Raw genomic sequence first — 15,525 nt, 5'->3', positions numbered from 1 at the left:
GCCCACCCTGGGGTCCCATCTTCCTGTCAACCATGAGGAAAGGTGAATCTTACCAGCCCCACTAAGGATACCGAGATCAAGGGTGCTGAGATGGGAGCATAGAGAAACCAGGAAATGGGCGCCGCTGGGCTTTGCTCCGGGCCACACAGTCACCAGGGCTCCGAATTTTGCAGACTTCTCTATCCTCGGCCCGTGCATTTAGGCCCACTGGGTCACAGCAAAGCTACCCGTGAGCAGAGCTGGTACAGAACTGGCCTGTGCCACCAGAGGTCCCGGCAGAGGTCACTATCTGCCCCAGCCCCCAGCGATCTGCCCATCTGCCATGGAGGCAGGGGGCAGGGTGGTGTAATCAAAAGGCCAGCAGGAGGCCAGGGAGCCAGCAGCAGCGGGAGGAGCCAGAATTCAAGGCATGTAGGGGCAGGGGTCAAACCAGGGAGATCAATCAAGAGCAAGTTTGAGATCCACCCAAGCAAGCCTGGGGGAGGAGCTGTTTGCATCCTTCCCAAAGAAGAAGTGGGTGCAATTCAACTGGACAGGCGAGAAAAGACAGCTAGCATTCAAGTGGCCCTGCTGCAGGCCCCAGGCTGTTTTAAGCATTCTACACCCTCATGAATCTCACCCAGGGCGTGCATTATCATCACCCCCATTTGTGGACAGCGAAAGCACAGCACAGTGCTTAAGAAACTTTCTGGGGGGCCCACAGCATGCTGGTCCTAGGCCAGCACTCCAGGGGCTGGCCCTGGGGACCCGTCTGTCACCTGTGTACCACTACCCACACATGTGCATATCTTCTTTCCACATTTCAAGGGGGGAAGTATGCTTGAAAAATGACACATTTCTAACTTGCTGATATGATCGGAAGGCTTCCAGGAAGGAAGCAGGTAGGGCAGCCTCTCCGCTGTCCGTTTATCCATCGTCATGAGAAATTAATCTTCTTCTCTCTCCTGTCCACGCCGCATGCTTATGTCACAGGCACTGCTCGTGACCACCCCCCAGGGTAACCACGCTGCCAGTCACTGCCATAAATCAAGACGTCGACTGGACCCTGCATCAGACGCCCACAGATGATTCCCCTGCCCTTTCCCTGCTGGGGCTCTGGGACCAGGCCTAAAGGGTTAACATCTCATTTCCTCTTGTCTTTCAAGCTTTAATCCCCATCCTGAGCTGGGCACATTCCAGCCCACCTGGAGCAGGTCAAGACGGGCTCCTGCCCATGGCCGGCCCTTCATTTCCCCTGGCAGCAGATTAGATGAGGCGCCCATTAATCACTCGTTACTCTGGTGCTCTCTGCTGGCCAGGCCTTGGGCAGCCAGCCAAGCTGCGGGGAGGGGGGCACGCACTGCCCACCCAGTTGTGGGCTGCCTGCTGCCACCCTTCCGGGACAAGATAGAGGCACAAGTCTACTCACTACAGGATCCTGTGGACCATGCCCAAGGGCAGCAGGGCTCTGGGAGAAGACTGCGTTCCCACCTACGGGATCAGCTCCAGAGAAGCTCTCAGGAGAAGATGGCATGTGATGCAGATGCAGCTGAAAGATGAGGTGGAAAGAAAGGAGGATGAAGAGAGAGAGACTCCACTGATCATCAGGAAGGAGATCGCAGTCTACCTGCTCGTTCCGTTCCAGGGGAACAGACCGTCATTGTTATTGCACGGCTGGGGGTTCACTTCTTGGGTCTGCATAGAGGGTTGTAATACCCAGCCCTTCACACACAATCCCTGGAGCTGAGATTTATCAACACAGTATCTCTCTTCTTCACACCTGCTCAGACCCCAGCAGAAATTCACAGCGCCACTGATGGCCTGTGCTTAGATGTCTTCAAGTGGGGTGAGGGTCTGTACTTTGCTTTCAGAAATGAACCCCTGTGCCCAGAAGGGCTCTTCCCCTGGCCCTGGGCACAGTTGTTCACTGCCCACCCCTCAGGGTCAAGGCCAATGCCTTTGTTAAAAGGAAGGGGCTCCCTGTGAGGAGGAGGCACATTAACTCCCCACCCGTGGCTAGAACCTAGTGGCAAGGCTGCCTAGGGCAGTGGTCCTCGAATTTGAGAGCACAGACTTCCCTCTAGGCAGCCTTTGAAATGCTGATTCTGGGGCCGGGGATTTAGCTCAGTGGTTCCACCACCTGCCTCACAAGCCCAAGGTCCCGAGTTTGATCCCCGGTACCAAAAAAAAAAAAATGTTGATTCTCGTGCTAGATGTGGTCCCAGAGGCCTGAAACCTCAGCACCTCGGAGGCCAAGGTAGGAGGATGGTGACTGAGGTAACCTCATCACAGAAAACCAAACAGGAAAGCCGGTTCTCAGGTCTTGCCTCCCCCAAAACATGCATTCTTTTCACCAGATCCTAACTCTGATTCAGACGTGGTTAGAAGGCTAGCAGATGGTACCATGCAATGTTTGGATTAGCGGAGGGGAAATCTGAATTTCTGATATGGCCAGGGAGGGGGCCAGGGCTGTAGAGTGCAGGCAGCTGAGACCATGAGGGAGTGAATGAAGGATCCAGCAGGGAAGAGTTGGGTCACCCTCTGCCTCCTGTCTTTACTGCAGCTCCTCCCACTACCTTCTAGCCCTCCCATTTCCTTGAACTCCTCCTTGGGCTTCAAAGCCCAACAGTAATTGCCCTAGGTCCTCCCATGCAGAATCACCTTCTCCCTCCTTTGTGTCTCCTTGATGCTTTGCACACCTGCCCCCAGCCCTGTATTGTTTTGTGGTTTCTTTACTTTTTCTCCCTGGTCATTTATCATCCACTAGCCTATCAGCTTCTTGCAGGCAGTGGTAGTGTCTGGTTCCTAGTGTAAGGCAGCGGATGTTCCAAAATATCTGCTGGAGAAAAATTAAATAGAAGCAGAGACTGGGGAGCCACTGTGATATCTCGAAAGGGATGATGTGGTGAAATCAGAATTTTAGGAATATTAATCTGTCAGCATGAAAGAAGATGGATTAAAATGAAGAAAGCAACTCATGGCTGGGAGTCAGAGGGGAGATTATTACTGTAATTTGGACACGGTTTAAGGTGGGGGCTGGGAAACAGTTCCTTGATACATCACAGAACAATGTGGATGGCACTTGGTGATAAATGAGCTGGTCACAAAGGGGCTGGGATATCGGGGTTGGGGGCACCGGAAGCTTGAGACTCCCAGCACTGGGACAAGAGTGGAGCCCTGGGGAGCAAGACAGAGGGCAGAGGACAGAGGACAACCTCTCTCTAGGAAAATTGATTGCAATCACAAAGAAGTTGTAGGCAAAACCAAAAATTTCAAGTCAAAAATCTCCATCCTCACTCTCTCCCAAACACAGCCAGTTAGAAACATTTCTTCATAGCATACAAGACTAAAAAGAAGATTAAGACCAAACTGGTGCCCCGTCCAGGGCTGGGCATGGAGATCACACAGTTCCACCAGCCAGCACTCCCCACGAGGCCAAGGCAGTGCTTATTCAGTAGTGGCTCGGTACCCTGATCACCCAAATGTATTTCCCGGGCCAGGACCTCTGGGAAATCCCTGTTCCAGCCCTGCTGAGGTAGATAGGAAAGTCCCAGGACTCCAATTTGCCTCCTCTCATTAATTTTCAGGACTAGAATTTTGTTTTCTAAAGGAATTCAACTATGGTGCCAACAAAAATCTATAGGCATTGAGTAGGACTGTATTTAAATCACATTCATAAAACGTTTGCTACTTTGTACATGTGAGCCCCAGTTAGACCCAATTAAGCTCAGCCCTCCTATTAAGCTCAGTTCAAGTGTATCAGTGAAGTAGAATATATCTGTAGGTTTTCAAAGCCCTGAGATCTTTGGAAAAAATCTTTTAAATTGTTTGTGCCTGGGTGCCTTCAAGGGCGAAATTCGAGTTAGACAAGCCAACTCCTTGGACCTCTCTGGACATCTCCTTCTCTCATTCCAAATTCCAACAGGCATCCTTCACCTCAGCTACGTAAGTCCAGGCTTCAGTTCATTTACTGCCTGAAAAGATGGGGGGGGGGGGCGGGGGCTGAGTGGTGGGGGTCGCAAAGGAGACAGAGACAGCTATAAGCGAGCACTTGTAATAGGCTGAACAAACGGTGCTCCTGGATGCGGACTGCTTAAATGGTCAGACTAGACCCATAAATTCCAGATGCTAAGCGGGCCCGAGAACGTCCTGAAATCCTCTTCCCAAGTCAAGGCTGATGTTATTTCAAAGAAAAGCAAATCAACTTTCAGATCTCTAACTCTGCCAGGTGAGCTCGCGGTGCAAAAGCTAGGTCTCTTAAGTGCGCGCGGAGGGCCTCAGGTACTGGGCCGCCCTCTAAGCAGCGTCTGGAGCCAGAGCCGGAGCCGGCGGACACAGCTCATCCATCCGCCCTGGCTCCGGGGGCGCTGGGCTCCAGCCGCCTGGCTCAGGCTGACCCGGATCCAAGCCTTGCTAGAAATCAGCGTGGCCTGGCCCTGGGCGGGGATCACGGAGTGGTGACCGAGCCTGGGGTAGGGGCGCATGGGCAGCTCGTGCACTCGCGGGTCCCCCTGAGACCCAGGGGGCGCCAGGCCACCCCGGGGACGGCCCAGCTCTCCTGTCCCCAGAGTTTGGGAGTGGAGGTTGGAGTGGTGACCGAGGCTCAAAGCCGGGGAGGAGGGGAGACGCGGGCGCAGCGACGGCACGCACCGGGGCGTGGGTTCCCGACACAGCCGCCGCGCCCGCGGTCCCCTGGCCACCCAGGGGCGCCGCCGGGCCGGGCCGGCGCAGGGGACGCGGGTGCGGCTCTGCTCACCTGGCGGTCCGCGCGTCGCCCCCGCGTGGTTCCAGGTGCCCTGGCCCGAGCACCGCCGCGTGGACGGCCGCCCCCTGCCGCCTCCTCCCCGCCCCGCGCGGGCTCTGCTGCGCCCGGATCCGGTCGGGCTGCGCGGGCGGCCGGCGTCTGGGCGCGCAGCTTCGGCTCAGAGTCCGCGATCCGGAGCGGGACCCGTGCGTCTAGTCCTCTGCCCTCCCCCGCCCCGGCCTCCCGCTGTCACCCGAAGCCGCTCCCGCCGCCCCCTGGCGGCCACCTCGGGAAGGGCCGCCCCCGTCCACCCCTGAGACCCCAGGGGTCTTTTTTGTTTGAGCCTGGCCTCGAGCTCGCAGCGATCTTCCTGCCTCAGCCTCAGACTTCCTAGTACTGAGATTACAGGCGTGCGCCACCCCATCCAGCTACACAAGGGTCCTCTTAAACCACCAGAATGACCCTGGCACATGAAGGGGCATCATCCATCAGAAGGCACGGCAATCTAGACAGAGGCCACGAGGGTGGTGATCATGGAAAGGAAAGCAGCGCTGGCTGACCAGGACCGTCTAAGGGAGGGGAAACAGGGCAGAGGTAGGGTACCGCAGGCGTGGAAGGCCGTGGTTCCCCCTTCCTCCTTTCCACAGGTTTGTGGGGAGCCACTGAAGCCCCGAGGAGCGGAGGGCACCCTGGTCCCCTTACATCTTGGAACAACTACTCCAGCTGCAGCAGGACGGGGCTGGTGGGCCCTGGACGGGCAAGGAAAGCTCTGCTGTCAACCAAAGTACAGCGGGTGTGTGTGTGTGTGTGTGTGTGTGTGTGTGTGTGTGTGTGTGTAAGGATAGAAGAGAAGGAACCCTGATCTACAGGGCGCCCCCACACTCACGCACAAGACAAGACTGCGGCGCCGTCTGTGGGCGAGGGACAAGGCCGAGGACAGGAGCCTGCCAGGTTCCAACCCGGGTCAGACATTGGGGAAGAGAAAAAGGCGCGCAGCCAGGGCAGTTCAGCCTTGCTTCCGGTCTTTTTCTGGGCAGCGTATTGTTGGAACAAAAACCTTGCTGCAAATAATAATAGTAACAAATTGTAATAATAAAATAACCTGTATTTCCAGCCCCTTATTTTTTTTAATTGGAAAACACTAAGCCAAAGAGGGCATGACCAAAATCACATAGCCGATTAATGACAAGAGAACCCGCCTTGGAGGGCACGCAGCCTGGCACAGCCAGTTCAGACAGACTCTGATGGGAGGCCCCCGGCGAGTGGGATTAGAGCAGCCTGGGAGTTTCAAGCCCCTGGGCCTGCAGCCAGTGGGACAAACAGATCTTGGAAACCCTAACTGCAGTTACAACCACTTAAAGGTGATGAAAATTGCACAATATGGGATTGTACCTCATGCCACTGAATTGCACCCTGAAAAATGGTTACAATGTAGTGGTGCACACCTGTAATCCCAGCGCTCTAGAAGGCTGAGCCAGGAGAATTGCAAGTTGGAGCCCAGCCTGGGCAACTTAAGAACTTGGCAAGAGCCTGTCTCAAAATATAAATAAATAAATGGAAGAAAGAAACAGAGGAAGAAAGAAAGAAGGCTGGGGATGTAGTAAAGGCCCAGGGTTCAATTCTAAGTACAACAACAACAACAACAAATAATAATAATAATAATAATAATAATAATAATAATAAAATGAAAATAAAATAGAAAGGCTGAGCATGCTGCTCAGTGGTAGAGTGTTCACCTAGCATGTACAAAGCCTTAGGTTCAATCCCCAACACAACAAAAATAAATAAAATTTTTGAAGTTAAAATGAAAAAAGTCATGGTAGTGTTTTTTACCATAATTTTAAAAATCCAAAAAACAAATTAATAAATCCTTGTTCAAACTGAATGGATTTATTAATTCATTTAAGAGACATGAATTGAGAGCTAGGAGTGGCTTTGGTGCTAGGTGAAATGGAGAAAACATTCCAGTCTAAAGAAGGGTTAGAGTCTCGGAGTAAGGTAAGAAAGATGAGTTAGTCAGGAACTCATACTCTAGGTGGCAGATATAACTAGGGAATGTGCAGAAATACTTGGGGACTGACAGGAGTGACGCCCACCGCAAAACCAAATCTGGGACATTCTGCTCAGCTCATCTATCTTTCTTACTTTCTTTTTGGTTTTTTGAGTCAGGGTCTTGCTATGCAGCTCAGAGTGGCCTTGAACTCACAGCAATCCTCCTGCCTCACCCTCCTGGCTTTTGCTCAGCTAATCTTAAAGGATGAGCCAAGTTCATAAGAAGCAATGTAGTATGAAGCAAAGGGTATGAGTTTGTTTGTTTATTTATATATTTATTTATATTTTTGAATGAGTTTTAGACTTGTCAGTTACAAAAACTAGTACAGAGAGTTTCCTTTTATCCACTCCCACTAATGTTAACATCTCACATCACCAAAGGACAAGTATTCTTTTTATTTTTTTATTTTTTTTGGTACCGGGGATCGAACTCGGGACCTTGCGCTTGTGAGGCAGGTGGTGGCACCACTGAGCTAAATCCCTGGCCCAGGATAAGTATTCTTGACCAAACTTGACCTAGGCTGGCCCCACAGAGCTACTTCTGATCTACTTCAAACTCAGCCCAATTGCTTTGACCATTTTGTTTGTACATCACAAAATGGTCTCTTTAATGAAAGTCAAGACTGTACTTACTGTAAACCACGGGATATTTGCATTATATAGGAGCCCTGGTGAATATACGTGTTAAAACAGCATGTTTGCAATCTCTCAGCCATGTTACACATCTCTTTTTATCCAAATGTGTGTGGGTGTAGGAGTCTGCTTGGTCCTAGAGGTGGCTCAGAAAATGACAGGCAAAGCATCTATTCCCTGTTGTGTGTCAGCTCTGTGTACATAGGAGAGCCTTAGCATATACCTGCTGTCCCAGTATAATTAGGCATCGATGATTAGCTGTGGCCTCTGCACTCTGTCCCCCTGGCTGGGGTGGGAAATGACAAGTCACCTTACAAAAGACTTCTGCTGCCCCACCTACCCTCTGCACACCACATCCACAGAGCTCCCAGAGCCCATGCAATTGGAGCTGGAGCCAGATTCCTGTGGGCTTCAATGTGGAACCAGCTCCGCAGTCACTGTGGAGAAGCGCAGCAATTGCTTGCTGGAGAGGGGAGAGAGAGCGCAGCATTTCCCACACATGTGTGCACATTTCTGCCAGCAGAACGTTTCTTGGGACCAGTGTTCCAAAATCTGCACTTTGGAAAACACTGCTGTAAACTCTGGACACACACACACACACACACACACACACACATACACAGGAGTGTTTTCATCTTGGTGGCACTTCAGGGGGCTGTGCCCCAGCAGGGAAGGAAAGCGCCACATTATCCCCCACTCTTGCTAGACTTTGGAGGTGGAAAGAAAGCAGACATCCATCCAAACCCTCTAATTTCAGGCTCCAGTTGAGGTACCAGGATTCATCACAATGCTTGTAAAATCATTCCTTTTGTTTCTTGGTTGTAAACTTATGTAGGCTGTAAAGTCAAGGTAAGTGGGTGCTCAATAAATGAATAAACAAGGGAAACATGGTAAACAAAACCCCAAATTCCTTGAGAGCTGATAAACTTGTTGTTGCCATTTTCAAATTGTTTCTAAGTGTCTTGGGGTCAATTCCCTCCCCTGCTGGCCTCTTTAACTCAATTCTTTTTCTTTCTCCTCCAGGGATCTGAGACATTGACCTACTGATGAGTCCATGCCCCTGCCTGGGGCTGGCTCCTACTTGACCTGTAACCAATGACCGGGCAGAGAATAAATAATCTGCAGCCACAAACTCTGAGGACATAAGCAAAATGTTTTTTAGAGCAAATGCCACGATTCCCATAAGGTGGCTGGATTCCTCAGGCACATTTGAGTTGATCTCATTCTCCTTCCCTTTCTTGCTTTGCTCTCATTCTCATCCCGTTTCTCACCCCACATCCAGTCAGGAGAGATAGGAAAGTTCATGCTACCTGGTACAACACAACTTTTGGAATTCCAAATATTCAGATTATTCCTCTTCCCCTCTGTGTGTTAACAGCCAAGAGGAATCCTTTGGTAGCAGCTCTGAGCAGCAAGGAAGGTGACAGGGACTCTCAGGTGAGGACCAGGGCTATCTGGGGAATACATCCATTTGCAAATGCTTGCACCTCTCAGAAGAGACAAATGAGTCACTCGTCTGTGCATCCAGTCTCTGTTTACTGATGTCAACTGAGAAATGTTAGCCAAAAGAAAAGGGGGACGGTGTGACAGCCCACTCTGGGCAGAAGGAAGCGGCTTGCAGAGGCTCTGAGAGAGGGGGAAAGCTGTGTGTTCAGGGCTAGGAGGCAGAGAGAGAGAGAGAGAGAGACAGACAGACAGGAAGCCAGGCAGGGGTGGCTAGGTGGCTCGGGCAGGGACTTCTTGGCATAGTTAACAAGCAAGTGACAGCCGCAGAGGCACTGGGCTGTCCCACCAGAGCAGACACAAGGTTCAGGCTGGAGCGGGCCCCTGGAGCCCCCGCTGTTCTCAATCCTGAGTCAGGGCATCTCTGGGATCCCCAGAGGGTGATGACCGTTAACTGACAGACACTGGAGCATCTTGTTTTTAAACAATTGAGATGGCTGTGGTATGTGGATCCATTCAATGTCAGCAGTGCTAGCTGCCACGGCTATGAGTTGTATGTTGCTTTCACATGAGCAAGAGGAAGCTTCTGAGGGGGTTAAAGCTGAGGCTGACACAATCAGAACCGCATTTTCCCACTGAGAGAGAAACAAGTCCCCTTCGAGATTAAAAAAAAAAGTCGTACAAAACATCATTCCACAATTCTCTTGTAATGAAAAAAATTAATAGAAAATAAAACAAATCCATCATCCTAAAGGAATGCCCTGTGTTTCCCTTGCTCTGCTTCCTGGGAGACTCTCCTGATAAGGTCTTGTCCTGCAGCCCTGCACATGCTGCCGCAGCCTGGTACCTCCTGTGACCGGACGGGAATCCCTCAAGACGGCTGCAGGGTCAGGGGTCTCCACCAGGAAGCAGTGTCTGTGTTTGAAGCTAATCAGCTTAGAGTGCGCCTGAAACTGCTGTCACCTCAGCTTCTTAGCAATTTTCCCTCTTCAGCAAACCGGCTGCTGAAAGAATTCATTTTCGTAAGGGCTCAGAGATACGGCATAGCCGATGATCACTGGGCAGCTAGTCTGTGTATAAACAGTGAACTAAGTGCTCCCTGACCTCCATCTTGCCTCTCTGTGAGGTGGGAGATTAGGGCTGGGGCAAACTAGACACCCAGCTGGGTGGAATGTGTCAAAAGTCATAAAAACCCATGGCTAGGATGTTGAGTGATGTTTCCTAAAAACAGAGGACATGCACAAACCTTGCGACTCAAAATGATGTCATGCTTACAGCTGAGCACTGTGGACCAATCAGAAAAGTGCTGTTTTCAATCCCTCACCTGAATGTGGTGATGTTCCCAGGACCAATCGGAAGATGCCCTTTTCAATTCTTCATTTGCATGTGAGCACAACCAATCAAAAGACACCATTCTGATCTTTCATTTATATCTGGCTAGGCCAAGTGAGTTTTTCCATAGGACAGTTTATACCTGGCCTGAGGCCAAGTGAGGTTTTGATAGGGTCACTGTCCTAATGCCTTATTTGCATGAGGTGAAGGACAAGTTGGGAATTCTGGATGCTAAAGACTCCCCTTTCCTTCATCCTCAGGCCCCTATGAACCTTTCCACCAGCCCAATCTTGCCCTGTAGAGTGAACCTCTTCTCCATCTTCAATAAATGTGCACCTTCGCTAACACATTTTCTGTGTATCTAGTTCAATTTTTGGTTTGGGACACCAAGGACTGAGAAAAAAGTTCCAAGGGCTCCGGACCAGTAGCACCATCAGTGCATAAAGCACCTATTATGTGCTGGTGGAGACAGCTCTCCAGACTCGGTCACCTAGCTTCTCATGGGTCTCACCGTCCTTTCTCCCCTTCAGTGTTTCTGTTCACACCTCTCCCTGTGATGACGGTGTAAGAGAAGAAGGTGGAGGGTGCCCCAAACACTACAACAGCATCATTCTCTGGCTATGTCACTGTAGACATCAGCAGCCCCGGAAGTGGTCACCTCATCTATAAAATGGGAACATAGTCACACCTGTTAGAAGAAAAGGAACCAGTTCCCAGCATCTTCTGAAACCCCTTCAGCTCTCAGATCTGTGAATCTCTCTCAGAAATGCTGCAACAGGGAAATTACATGGCTCATTTTGGAGCCATCTGGGAAGAGATGACATACACAGAGAAGTATGTGGCTTCCCTTTGAAAAAATTTCAAGCTGCATTTGAAATAGCTTCTTTCATTCCCTGTAATGTACAGGGTTACCACGCAACGAGGGTAGCACATCATAGCTCCTCAAGGAAACATCCCACAGCCCTGTCTCACTGGCCCAGCTGCTGTGTGCTCTGGTCTGGGGGAGCCCAGACAGCACCTGGGTGTGGGGTGACCTGGAGTGCCTCTGAACACCTCGAGTTAGGTGCCAGTGCAAAAGCTACCAGACTACTGTCCACGGCCAGCTTCTTCCTAAGTCCATCTTTCCCTCTTCTAGGGAAAGGGGGTCTAGAGGAGAAGCGAACATTTTCTCTTACTCAGATAAGATGAAGCCAGGCATGGTGGTGCACATCTGCAATCTCAGCACTCAGGAGGATGAGGCAGGAGGACTGGATGCAAGTTTGAGGCCAACCTGTGCTTTATAGCAAAATCTTGTCTCAAAGAAAATAAAAAGAGAAAAAGAAAAAGAAAGAAAAGGAAGATGGAGGCTGAGCTAACCACGAGTCACATATATTCACACTGTGAAGAGGTGGACACCGAAAGCTGGGACTCACCTAGCAGACTTGGAGCTATTTCTCTGAGCCTCCCTACCCCATTGTGCTCCCCCTCCTAAGTTCATGGGAGGAAAAAACCAGGGAGGGGGAGAGGGTCACACTGTCAAAAATAGATATCAAAACTACTAAAAGAATCTTGAATTTCGAATAAGACACTGAAGCTGAGCATCTTAGGCCCTGCTTGAAGCTGTGTTTTTAGTGGTAGTGGGTACTGAACCATGGTCCCTTGCACTGAGTCACACCCCCCACACTTTTTTATTTTTTATTTTGAGACATGATCTTACTGAGTCACTAAGTTGCCCAGGCTAGGCTCAAATTTGAGATCCTCCTGCCTCAGCCTCTCAGAGTGATGGGATTATAGGTGACTACGGCCACCAGCATCTAATCAAGTTTTTTTTTTTTCCTTTGGGGTTAAAAGTATTGCTGTGTCTCCCTCACTGGCTTATCCTGAGACTCATCCCAGTGGTATGGACTTAGGTTTCTCCAACTACTCATGTCTTTCCATAATCCTGCCCCTTTCCAGAGTTCTTCCTCTGAAGATCGTGGATTTGTTCAGGAAGCACAGAAGCCCGAAGTGCTGAGTTCTAAAGTACTGGGAGAGCTCCCACCTGCAGGGCTGGCAGCCTGAGCGTAGTGTCATCACCTCACTGCTTGTTGCCGTAGTAACGGGTCCACCTCTTCCTGTCTGTGGGAGAAGCCATGGGCAGGTGGATGTCATCAGACAGGGGACAGTCCTTTGCATCATCTAGTGTGCATCAGGCAGGCTTCGTAGGAGCAGGAGGGCATGTGGAAGGTGGCAGAACAGAATGGACAGAAAGAAAAGCTGTAATTCAGGAAAAAAAATAACAGCAGTTGGTTTTAATCTGAGTTCCAGCCATGTGACCTTGAGCAATCACTGGACATAGTTGAGCCCACTTGGCCGCCTCAGAGTAGGCCCGACCCTCACTCACGGCCAGACCTCTCGAGTGCAGAAGTGGGTGGAGACCCCCTCTGCCCTCGGCCTCCCTGCTCAGCACTCTCAGTCTGCAGGGCATTGGGCTGTAGGCCTGGTCCCTCCGTCCCTTCGGTCTGCCTGGCTGTGTTATCATTCTTCTGTTGTCATGGGAACATGACGAAGGGTGAATGAGGGGCACAAGATCAAACAGAAAACAAACATGAGCAAGAACAAGCATGCAGATTAAGATACAGACTTCTGACCTGGTTCTGTGAGTGGAAAATACCTCACAATGGGAAAAAACCCACATTGCCCTGACATGCAGTCAGATATAGTACGGGTCAAAGGGTGCCCCACAGGCTGGTCTTGACTTGACCTTTCCTTTTCTTCTTTCTTTCTTTCTTCCTCTCTCTCTCTTTCTTTCTCTTTCTTTCTTTCTTTCTTTTTCTCTCTCCTTCCTTCCTTCCTTAATTCCTTCCATTTTTCTTTCCTTCTTTCCTCCTTCCTCCTTTTTTTTTTCCTTCCTAGATACAGGTTTTGCAAAAGGAGAGAGAAAAGAAACAATTTTCACAGATTAAATTTAATTGGAAGGTCAAACTTTTCTGGGCAGCATCTGAAGTCCCTTGATGCTAATAAGCACCACCTTCAAAGTCATGGTTTCCAGAAGAGGAGGCCGCCCCGCTGTGGAAACCAGATGTGTTTCATAGTCAAAGAAATGCACACCTGGAACCTTGCTCTGCTGACTTCCTAACTGCCTGACTTTGGAAAAGGCCTTTGTGGAGTCTGAGTGTTTTCAGCTCTCAAGTGGAGATCATGATTCTGGAGGTTCTGGTAGGTTCTCCTTTACCTCCTCAGGGACGAGAGAGGGTTTCACTTCCTCTTTCCCCCAGAAGTTAAATGTGATCTTATGATTAAAAGTGACCAATGGAATGCTATTTCTCTTTTTAAAAAATTGGAAGAAAAAAAAAGAAGGAAGGAAGGAAGGACTGGGAAATGCTTTTAGACTCAGTATACAAATCATAGTGCTTCCTTCCAGTGTAGCTGGGACTGTGGAAGCCTCAGTTTCCCTGAGTCTCAGAGCCCCAGGATGAACAGGCCCCTCGGCCCCTTGTTGAATTTTAAGCCACAGAGGTTTGATTTGTTACTGCAGCAAAGTCTATCATACCATGACTGATACGGTAGTTGTTAGAGTAAAACATGGTGTTTGTAAATATAACTTGGCAATGTCAAAGTGCTCCAAGAGCTTTGTGCTTCACTATCCAGGAGGCCTGGGGAAAGAAAGGGCAAATTCCTGCATGGCTCAGCTGAGCCACAGAAGGCTGCGATAAAGGAAAAACTCTGAGATATCCCAAATTTAATTATGAGACTGTGAAGAAAAGGTAATCAATCAGTTAATAGCCTTGGCCCAAACCAATGAAAGACCACTCCCTATTCCTGAATGTGATTTTGACTGAAACCCATGGTGGCCGACCCTGGGCACCTCTGCCCCCTGCTTAAGCATAAACTTTCTGGATAACAAATCCTGACCAGTGTGGAAGGAACAACGTCTTCTTTTATGGACTGTCCTATCTTCAAACTTTCCCTGCTTTATGTTACCCCCTGTCCCTCTTGCTATAGCTAATGTATGTTCAGTGTAAACAATTTATACTTTCCTTATCCAAATTGTCATTATAAAAATGTTCTTAGCTCATAGGTCCAGCACACATTTTTCTAACAGCTATGGAGTTCTGCTGCTGCTGGTTGCAGAACCTGTCTCAGGACTTGGTCCTTCTCTGGCCAGCACCGGTGATGGCTAAATAAACCTCTTTATTTCAGAGAGGCCTTGCTTTCCGGAGCTTTGGTTTATTAGCTGCAACTTTCATCCAGACTGTTTGTCTCCACCAGGGGTCAGAATCAGAAAAATCTCCCTCAACAGATCTGCCATGATACCTGAAGACTACCTGTGCCTTTGAATAAGCTCTATATAAAGGGCCAATCTGTGTCATGAAAGGGGGAACTGGGGGAAACGCAACAGGCTCTTCGGAGTGGGGGATCTTGGGACAAGTGGGAGGCTCAAGAGCAGCAGTCAGACCCAAGGCTCAGGTGGGCACCCTCTGCACATGGTCCCGTCCTCTTCTCTGCCATGCCACACACTCTGCCCTCCCACAGTCATTTTCTCCTTTGCAGGTTCCACAGTAGTTTCTTTAGTAGTCGTCTTTTATGCCACTGTCAAAGGGCAACACTGAAACCACTTACAGGTCTCAGTTGGCTTTATTTTCACTTCTAGAATCTAGGTAACACGGCCTTCCAGAAAATAGATTGAGTGTTTTTAGGAGCTGAGCAGAAAGGCTAGTTTGATAGATGGAAAAGGGTTTGAAGAAAACAAGTAATAAACAAAAGCAGATTGGTCATTTTAAAGTTACTTCCTTATAAAGTGATGGAGAGGACCGAACAACAATAACAAAAATAACTGGTTGATATCAGGTTACTTCCTGTGTGTGTGTGTGTGTGTGTGTGTATGTGTGTGTGTGTGTGTGTAAGGAGTAAAGAGAACTTCATTATTACTATGCCAGTTAATGCTGGCCTTTTTAGGAAATCTAGCTGTTGTATCTCTAACCCTGACTGCTCAAAGTTTGGATAAACAGCTTAGTTTCAGCTAGGTGATATGGAACTTTAGCACCAGTGATTGCATTCTGTGATCTGTAAGTAGTTTCAATGTTGCCTTTTGACAGTGGCATGGAAATTAAATAATAAGGTCTTGAATAATTGATGGTTCACAAAAGAAATCAAGGAAGAGATTTCACAGTTGCTAGAATCAATGACAAAGCCAGAAAACACCACAGAACTTATGGGACACAATGAAGGAGCCCTCAGAAAGAAGTTTTTTTGGTTTTTTGTTTGTTTGTTTGTTTGTTTTTGGTACCGGGGATCAAACTCGGGACCTTGCGCTTGCGAGGCAGGTGCTGGAACCACTGAGCTAAATCCCTGGCCCCTAAGAAAGAAGTTTATAACTGTGA

General features: G+C 49.4%; 1 protein-coding gene across 4 annotated transcripts in view; it reads right to left on the bottom strand.

The window, feature by feature from the left end:
- The window catches only part of Thsd4 (thrombospondin type 1 domain containing 4), a 576,439-nt gene extending 571,476 nt beyond the window's left edge, over positions 1-4,963 (bottom strand). For 3 of the 4 annotated variants that reach the window (XM_087199194.1, XM_087199196.1, XM_087199197.1), the window contains exon 1: positions 4,736-4,963. The gene's annotated coding sequence lies outside the window, so the exon portion shown is untranslated. Of the gene's footprint in view, positions 1-1,408; positions 1,529-4,735 lie in introns of all 4 variants that reach the window. The other variant, XM_087199195.1, reaches the window with a different exon arrangement.
- Positions 4,964-15,525: the final 10,562 nt, after the last annotated feature.

Source organism: Heterocephalus glaber, unplaced genomic scaffold (assembly GCF_053883595.1).
Source record: "Heterocephalus glaber isolate CG9 unplaced genomic scaffold, H.glaber_assembly_v1.0 deba00001689, whole genome shotgun sequence".
In the NCBI taxonomy this organism is placed as follows: domain Eukaryota; kingdom Metazoa; phylum Chordata; class Mammalia; order Rodentia; family Bathyergidae; genus Heterocephalus; species Heterocephalus glaber.
The sequence above is the reverse complement of the archived record's forward strand: the minus strand, read 5'-3'. Positions and strand labels throughout refer to the sequence as shown.